Source organism: Pogona vitticeps, chromosome 4 (assembly GCF_051106095.1).
Source record: "Pogona vitticeps strain Pit_001003342236 chromosome 4, PviZW2.1, whole genome shotgun sequence".
NCBI lineage: Eukaryota > Metazoa > Chordata > Lepidosauria > Squamata > Agamidae > Pogona > Pogona vitticeps.
Window position 1 is genome coordinate 46,289,261 of NC_135786.1, and position 8,346 is coordinate 46,297,606.

The 8,346-nt window shown below is 39.1% G+C and overlaps 1 long non-coding RNA gene across 1 annotated transcript; it reads right to left on the reverse strand.

Annotated features, from left to right (window-relative positions):
* Positions 1-3,113: 3,113 nt before the first annotated feature.
* Positions 3,114-5,157, reverse strand: LOC144588666 (uncharacterized). The gene is made up of 2 exons (XR_013544315.1): positions 4,329-5,157; positions 3,114-3,524 (listed from the first exon to the last, which is right to left on the reverse strand). It is a non-coding gene; the product is annotated as an uncharacterized LOC144588666 (long non-coding RNA).
* Positions 5,158-8,346: the final 3,189 nt, after the last annotated feature.

Below are 8,346 nucleotides of genomic sequence, written 5' to 3' on the forward strand. Positions count from 1 at the left end.
GGGGACATGTCTTTAACAACCGGTGAGCCCGTTAAATCTTGCAGGGGATTGGTTATTTCCTGGTGAGATGAGGGGCTCAACAACATTGGAGCATGGGCAGGTGAGGGCAGATTATGAGACGACTGCAGAAATGAGTCGAAGCATGATTGCACGACCGGCTCCTGTTGCTGTTTTTTGGACCTTTTAATTGCTTTCCCTTTTTTTTGGTCTTTAGAGGAGCTAGGCCTCTTCCTCTTAGCTCTCAGAATCGAAGGCATATTGTTAACGGAAGGTAGTAAAATAATAAAATAAGGAGGAGTAGTAGGCGACAAAAGATAAAGATAAAGAATAGCAGGACTTACTGCCGGAACGCCAACTTGCCTTCATTCATCTGAGATCCAGAGAGGTAGCTCTTTTCCTGCTTCCACTGTAGCTTAGAAAAAAAACCAGTGGTCCGGTAAACAGGCTCCTTTCTTTACAAGGCCAGAGATGTATGTTTTGTTATAGTACTCCTGATAGTATTGCTTCTTTATCTTCAGAGACATAACAAAGTTAATGAGGCTGCTGATAAAGGCCGGGTTTGTAACCGCAAAGTAGAGTCGCCAGCTGCTCCCTCTTGCTCTTCAGTCAAACGGCAGTGTTTGTATTCATGTATAAAAGGATTAAAAAAGGATTAAAAAGTTTAAAAGTTTAAGAAATTTAAAAAACTAGATAAAACGAAATAGGGAGGCATTTAACCCAGGTAACTATAGGCCGATTAGCTTACTTTCCACAATTGGAAAGCTATACAGTAAACACCTTCTGGTCCATCTTAACACCTGGTCCTCTTCTGCAAATCTTCCAGGTCATGAGCAAATTGGTTTCCGCCCGGGTTGCTCAACACTAGACCACGCATTAATCCTCTCGTATCTAGCAGAGAAGTACACATACCAATTTAAAGGGAAACTATTTGTGGCCTTCGTTGATCTGAAAGCGGCCTTTGACTCAGTCAACAGATCCATCCTGTGGGGAAAATTAGCTACGTGGGGAATTCCTCCCCGTCTCCTTTTTCTAATACGCAAATTACACCACGCTAACTCCTGTCAGGTTCGTTATAATCATAGTGGTTCCGTCTCTGAGAAGATCCCAATCAACAGAGGAGTGAGACAGGGATGCATCTTAGCTCCATCTCTATTTAATCTCTTTCTAGCCGATCTCCGTTCCCAGCTGGCATCTGCCGAAAAGTCTGCCCCGTTCCTAAATAAGATACCTGTACCCCTTCTGTTATACGCGGATGATGCTGCTTTCCTCTCTATATCTAGTCTTGGTCTAAGAAAACTTCTCTCCTTGTTTCAATCTTACTGCTCATGTAATGATCTTGTAATTAACGCTGAGAAAACCAAGATTATGGTCTTCTCAAAATCCTGGAAGCTCTTTCACTGGAAAATTAATAGCCAACCGATTGAACAGGTGAGATCTTTTAGTACTTAGGCTTACTTTTCCACTTTCAACTCGTGGACAGTACATAGAGACTCTGCAACTGCATCCGCTTCACATTTTCTAGGAGCTATAACCAAATTTCATTATAAAGCTGGGAACCAGTTCATCCCAGCTGCCATCCAAATTTTCCAGGCAAAACTGATCAATCGCCTACTATATGGAGCCCCAATATGGATTAATGCGATGGATAACAAAGTTGACCTATTGGCTGCCTCTTTTTACCGCCGGATTCTAGGGATTCCAAACTCAATTAAACTATCGACCATAGCCCTAGAGCTAGGCACGCATTTACCCTCAACGTTAGCGTGGGCACTTACCTTCAAATTCTGGCTCCGTCTTTTCTTTAAATCAAACCCAGACTCTCTCCTTGTGCACCTACTTAAAGATCATTACCAATCTAAGTGGTTTTCACTTTGTGAAACCAAACTTCAATCGATTGGTATATCTCTAAGCTCCATCTCTAACAGCAACTTTGAACAGGCGCTTTCTATTATTAAGAAGAAACTATGGGAGTCTGAATATATTTATCTAGTTTCCAGTATCAACCAAACATGCTCCCCAATTTACTTCGGTATCTTCCCCACCTTTGGCTCCGGACATCTTTATATACAGTCCCTGCTGAACCCTCTAACCAGGAGGGCTTTTATGTTAGCGCGGATGAATATCTTCCCTTCCGAAGTTCTCAAGGGTCGATATGCCAGAATACCCTTTGAAGAAAGAACTTGTAACCGCTGTGGATTAGAACCTGATTCAGTTACGCATATTCTATGTCATTGTCCAGAGCTAAGAGATCTCCGAGACCGTACTCTAGGGCCAATCATTTCAGGCTTTCCGGGTCCCCCCCAGTTTCTGACAGGTTTTCTTCTTCATGACTTCTCTCAAGAAACAACGACTTTAGTAGCTGAGTTCCTTGCACAGGTTCTCACTTCCCAGTCTTCAAAAAATTAACTTGACTCCTCTAAGCACCTCTGCGGGCTTATTCCCCCCCCCCTTACTATTTCAATTATTCACTCAATGGTATGTTTTAACTGTTTTTGTCTTTATGCCAATAAAGGTTGTTGTTGTTGTTGTTGTTGTTGTTGTTGTTGTTGTTATCTTTGATGGGAAGAATTTCAACGATAAAAAATGATGATATTACCAAAACTTTTGTTTCTTTTTCAAAATCTGCCAAAATTATGAAAATTTAAATATTTTAAGTATTTGGATTGTCTGACAGCAAATTTTGTTTGGAAGACCAAGAATAAAACTCAGGCTATTACAGGACTTGAAAGAAAGGAGGGAAGGTTCAGGTCTATCGAACTGCCTATTATACTATAAGGCTTGTGCTATGACGTGGATAAAAGAATGGATAATTCTTGTAAATCAAAGATTATTGAAATTGGAGGGACATGATTTAATAATGGGTTGGCATGCATATGTGTGGTATGGGAAATACAAGGAGCAATCACATTTTATGGAACACATTGTGAGAAAGGCACTATGCCTAGTGTGGCAAAAATTTCAAGCACAAACTTATAAGAAAATCCTGACATAGGTAGCACCTATAGAAGCATTTACTTTGAAAGTGCTAAATCAAAAAGGGACACTACTAACATATAAAGGATTACTTAATAAAGAACAAAACATAAAAAATAAGCAAGAGCTAGAGGAACTAGGGGTGGCAACAGATTGGTGGTAAATGAACAAATTAGAATCAAGATACAAAAAAGATAAAATTGTGGGCTTCTTTGAGGGTGAAGTCCAGGTGGATAAACTGTGGATCTATACTGATGAGAAAACAATTTTTAAAAATGTATATATACCTATTGGAATATGATATGGAGGATGAGAGGGTAAAGGAGATGGTGACAAAATGGGCAAGTAACTTTGGTTACAATATTGATATTAATGATTGGACAATGATGTGGAAAGAGTGTCATAAAATGATTAAGCTGGTAAATTTAAGAGAAAATATCCTCAAAATGTTCTATAGATGGCACTATACAGTGGTCCCTCTACTTACAGAATTAATCCGTATTGGAACAGCGGTGGCAGGACGAAAGTCTGTAGGTCGAGTCTCCATTGACCTAGAATGCATTGAAAATCGATTAATCCCATAACCGGCCGTTTTTGTTCTATTTTTGGTTTTTTTCTGGTCTGTAGGTCAATTCTCCGGCTGCATGTCGAATCTAAATTTTGTGGCCAGAAAAGTCTGTAACTCAAAAAGTCTGTAAGTTGGGCTGTCTGTAAGTCGAGGGTCCACTGTACCTCTGTAAGGTTGGCAAAAATGTCAGAGGGTAATAGCATTGTTTGTTGGAAGTATAAAAAAAAGCAGGAACTTATTATCATATGTGGTGGACATGTGAAAAAGTCTATAGATATTGAACACAGGTGTGGGAAATAAAAGAAATCATTCAACAGAAATTAAATTTTAAACCTGAAATAGCACTATTAAATATTATGTCAGAAATTACTGATAAGAAAATCAAATATTGTCTAATCGCACTGGTTCTTAACCTTTGTTACTCAGATGTTTTTGGACTGCAACTCCCAGAAGCCTTCACCATCAGCTCTGCTGGCTGGGGTTTCTGGGAGTTGCAGTTCAAAAACACCTGTGTAACAAAGGTTAAGAACCACTGGTCTAATGTATATACTCATAGCTGCTAGGTTACTCTGGGCTCAAAAATGGAAAAGTGAAGAAATACCTACGATGGAGAAGTTCCTAAAGAAACTGTTGGATATCGCAGAATTAGATGCATTTTCAGAAGCACTACAAGAACAACCAAGAGACTATGTAAAACAAAGTTGGAACTTAATATATGTTTGGGCTCAGGAAAAGACAAAAGTTTAGGGCAAAATGTTTTATGACTATTACTTTTTTCAAGGCTCACCGGAAAAATGGGGAATCTGGGATCCAAAGGAGGTTGGAATCTTTGTCCTCTGAAGGGGGGAGGGGTGGGATTATTTGGGATTTTTTCTTCTTCTTTTCTTCTTTTGTATTTGTTGTAGTTTGTTTGAATGATAGATGTTTTGTATGCATAGGTTTAAATAAAAAATAAAAATAATAAAAAAAGATTTTCCCCTTTTCTTTGAAGGGAGGATGGCATCCCCTCCCCCAGACCCCACTGTACTAAACCAGACTGAGGGCCTCCAGGCATCTATAGAAAGAGTAAGAGAAAGAATTAGATTTGCAGCATCAGATTTCCTGAAATTCAAAATGCCACTGAAGGGGACAGCAGTTATGTGAATAGGACTTACAGAAGGATAAATTAAGTTCTTGACATATTTCCAGAGCACAGAAACTAGCTTTTAAAAAAGAATTAATTACAGTTATAGTTCCAAACCCCTTGCATTGTAGTTAGTTGTTATTTCAGTTTCATATATATGGAAGAAAACACAACTACAACTACAGTGCATTCTTTAGGCATTTAAATACTTATTTTAGGCACATTTTAGAAACAGGCTAGGGTTTATAGTTTAGTATATATATATGAGCCAGAACCCTGGCCTCTCAGCATATCCATCCCCAAAATTATTTTTAAAAGATAGCAAAGAAGTTCTCCTTCCACCCTTGAGAGGTAATTTTGCCATATTTGGGGGTTCCTGGGTCCCCTCCTCAACAACATATCCCAAATTTGTAATTTTTAATAAAAATCCCTTCAGCTATTAAAGGTTATGGGGGGTTTCAGGGTTTGTTTTTTTAAAGTCTTTCTAAAAGAAAAAAAATAGTTTGGAGGGGCTGACCTATAGGGCTGAGTATAGCCTTTCAAGGTCCAGGAATGGCTATGGTGCAGCCCTTAGACCTCTGGAGGTCACCCACCCCTATAGTACATGGATATGTGGCATTTCTCTTCCATAAGTGAAGCCACACACCTGTTCCTTAAAAAAGCAATTTTGAAAGTTTATAGTTGCATCACAAAAGGATTTTTCCCTTTTTAAGTCACAGTCATAATTTAATGTCAGTTATTAAAAGAAGAGTGGGACATGGTGGCGCTGTGGGCTAAACCGCAGAAGCCTGTGCTGCAGGGTCAGAAGACCAAGCAGTCGTAAGAGCGAATCACTTGACGGAGTGAGCTCCCGTCACTTGTCCCAGCTCCTGCCAACCTAGCGGTTTGAAAGCATGTAAATGTGAGTAGATTAATAGGGACCACCTTGGTGGGAAGGTAACAGCGTTCTGTGTCTAAGTCGCACTGGCCATGTGACCACGGAAGATTGTCTTCAGACAAAAACGCTGGCTCTATGGCTTGGAAACAGGGATGAGCACTGCTCCCTAGAGTCGAACACGACTGGACAAAAATTGTCAAGGAGAACCTTTACCTTTACCTTTATTAAAAGAAGATGGACTAATTACAAATAAGTGGTTATTTGTAACTGACTGCTTCCAAACTCTGAGTTTCCTTACAGCAGACCTGGGCAAAGTGTGGCCCGAGGGCCACATATGGCCCGCGAGCCGCTCCTGTCCGGCCCGCCGGTTGTTGCTCCAGTCCAGTGTTCAAGCACTTGTTCAAGCCCAAGACGGACTGGATTTCTCTCACTGAACAAGTTGAACATCAAAACCTTTATAGCTTTTTGTCTAAAGTTGATCAGTTGCTTATCTTTAACATACTGCAGAAAACCTCTTTAGTATTTGTGAAAATTAAAAAGTTTAAAATAAAAACAATGATAACATCACTCTTTCATTTTATTTTTAAGTAAAGTTGGTTCTGCCCCTGAACACAGTTCAGATTTTTCATGTGCCCCACCATAGAAATTAATTGCTCACCCCTGCCTTACAGCATTTGAAGGTTATTCAACATGTCTTTGAGTGACAAGAGAAAAAGAAGCTGATTGAATTAACTCTCAGTATGCAATACTATATCCTTCAGTATTTCTCAGATGAAACAGAGCATTTATTTTTATTTATTCATACAGACATATACAGTATGATTTCAGAAGATCCTGTTTGATACCCCATATGTGAACGATGGAAACAAGTTACGTCTATAGATTTTTGGAGACTAAAGAAACAAAGCACAGCTCAGCTCACTTCTAAACAGGTCTACTTTGGAGCAAGTTCAGTTGCACCAGGTTTTTAAGCTTAGCATCGGATGTTTAATCAGGTCTTTGAAAGGATACTAAAAGCTTGAATGCTTCTAAATGGTCTCTTAACTCCTAACACCTAGAAAAAACGTAATTGTATATTCCAGTCCTACAAATCAATGGCCAGAATCCTATCGGTGTTAGAGTAAAGCAGGTATAACTTGCTGCAATTAATTGATCGAGTGCTAGGATGCTTTTCAGCTGTGCAATCAGGCACATGACAAAATGCATGACAGAGACATGCCCCAGCCACAATTAGCCATGGAAAGTTCCACAAATACCTTTTGGATTCTGGCCAATATTATATACTTTCTGGCAAACATACTGCATCCATATAGAGACCCTGAATGCTGCAAGTGCCAGAATCATAATATGATGTGTGATTAGATATGGTAAAAGAGAGGAGGGGGAAAAGAAACTCAGTAGTCTGTATCTATGTTACATTATGAGATAAATGTAAATAATTCAAATACTGTATAAGCAGTATATGGCTAAAATCCTGTTTCTTAGTGTAGTAAGTCACAATTAGAGTAGACCAACAGAACCAGTGGAATTTACAGAGCAGTTGACTAACCAAATCCTCAATGGGCCTATTTTAGTTGCAACATAGTGCACTAAGCAACAAGATTTCAGCACAGTATATTTTAATTTCTTATAGTAGTAGTATTCACCGAAGGCCAAAGGTTTACCTCCTTCAGTGACAGCAACTGTAGTTAACTTTAGCAGTGCAGGTGGTCCAGTTTTAGAATTCCTGTGGAGAAAGGAGATAGCCATTGTTCCGCCAATGACACAATTTCCTATTTTTTTTAGGCAATAATAGCTTGCTGGTCTAGTGCCATTCACCCTATCAAACAAGGTGGGGATGGTGGCATACATCTATGACCTACAGTTCCCCATATTTATTAAATGGCCCTGAACTATTTGCTTATATTTTCTTTTCTTTACAACACCATTGTAGAGGCTAAAAAACAGAAAAGGGGAGGGGAATCTCAGACAATAAAACATACTCCCCTTTTGGCATTCAACACGAAGACAATTGCTTCAAGGTGCCTTTATATATGGTCAAAGCCAGTCTTTATGTTTCCGAAGCAACAGGAAGTGAACCTTTGAACAATAACTAATCACCAGAGGTTTCATGCCTTCCAAACAGATGCTTATCTGCTTCTCCAGGCTACCAGCTGTGGTTTCCGGAATCAGTAGAACATTCAGATAACATTGGTTTGTATGCACACACACACACACAGAGAGAGAGAGAGAGAGAGAGAACTCATCATTTGAGGGCTTTTCAACAGGTGAATATTTTTAGAACTATTTATCTTAAATATTTAAGATCATTTTTAAGTGATAGCTACAGTCGTAAATTACCTTATTAGAGGGCAATTCTCACTGAACTTAATGAGACATACAACTGAGTGAACGGTTTTAGAGCCACAGCACTTGGGAACTTCTGATTAAGCAAAATATTTAGCACTAATTCCAAATACTTGCAATAGCACTTGGCAACAGGTCACGTGAAGTATGCAGTATGTATTTTCTGCCTCTAACTGTTTGGTAGTTCTCATAAACATGGTTTCAATTGGTTTGGTTTGTTTAGTATGCCACTAAAATTAATTTCCAGGTGTTTTTAATATGGGGATTACCATGATTCTTAATGTATCTACTCCCAGACAAAAGCTCAAGCCATATGCTTTGCTAAAAGGTGGTAGCCAACACTGAATGTTTGGCTGCCCTTTGTCCATAAATAATAATAATAACAGATTTAAGTCAACCCTTAGAAAACCCAATTGATTTTGCATTCTCTGAGGTGATACCTAATATCACACTGCAAGT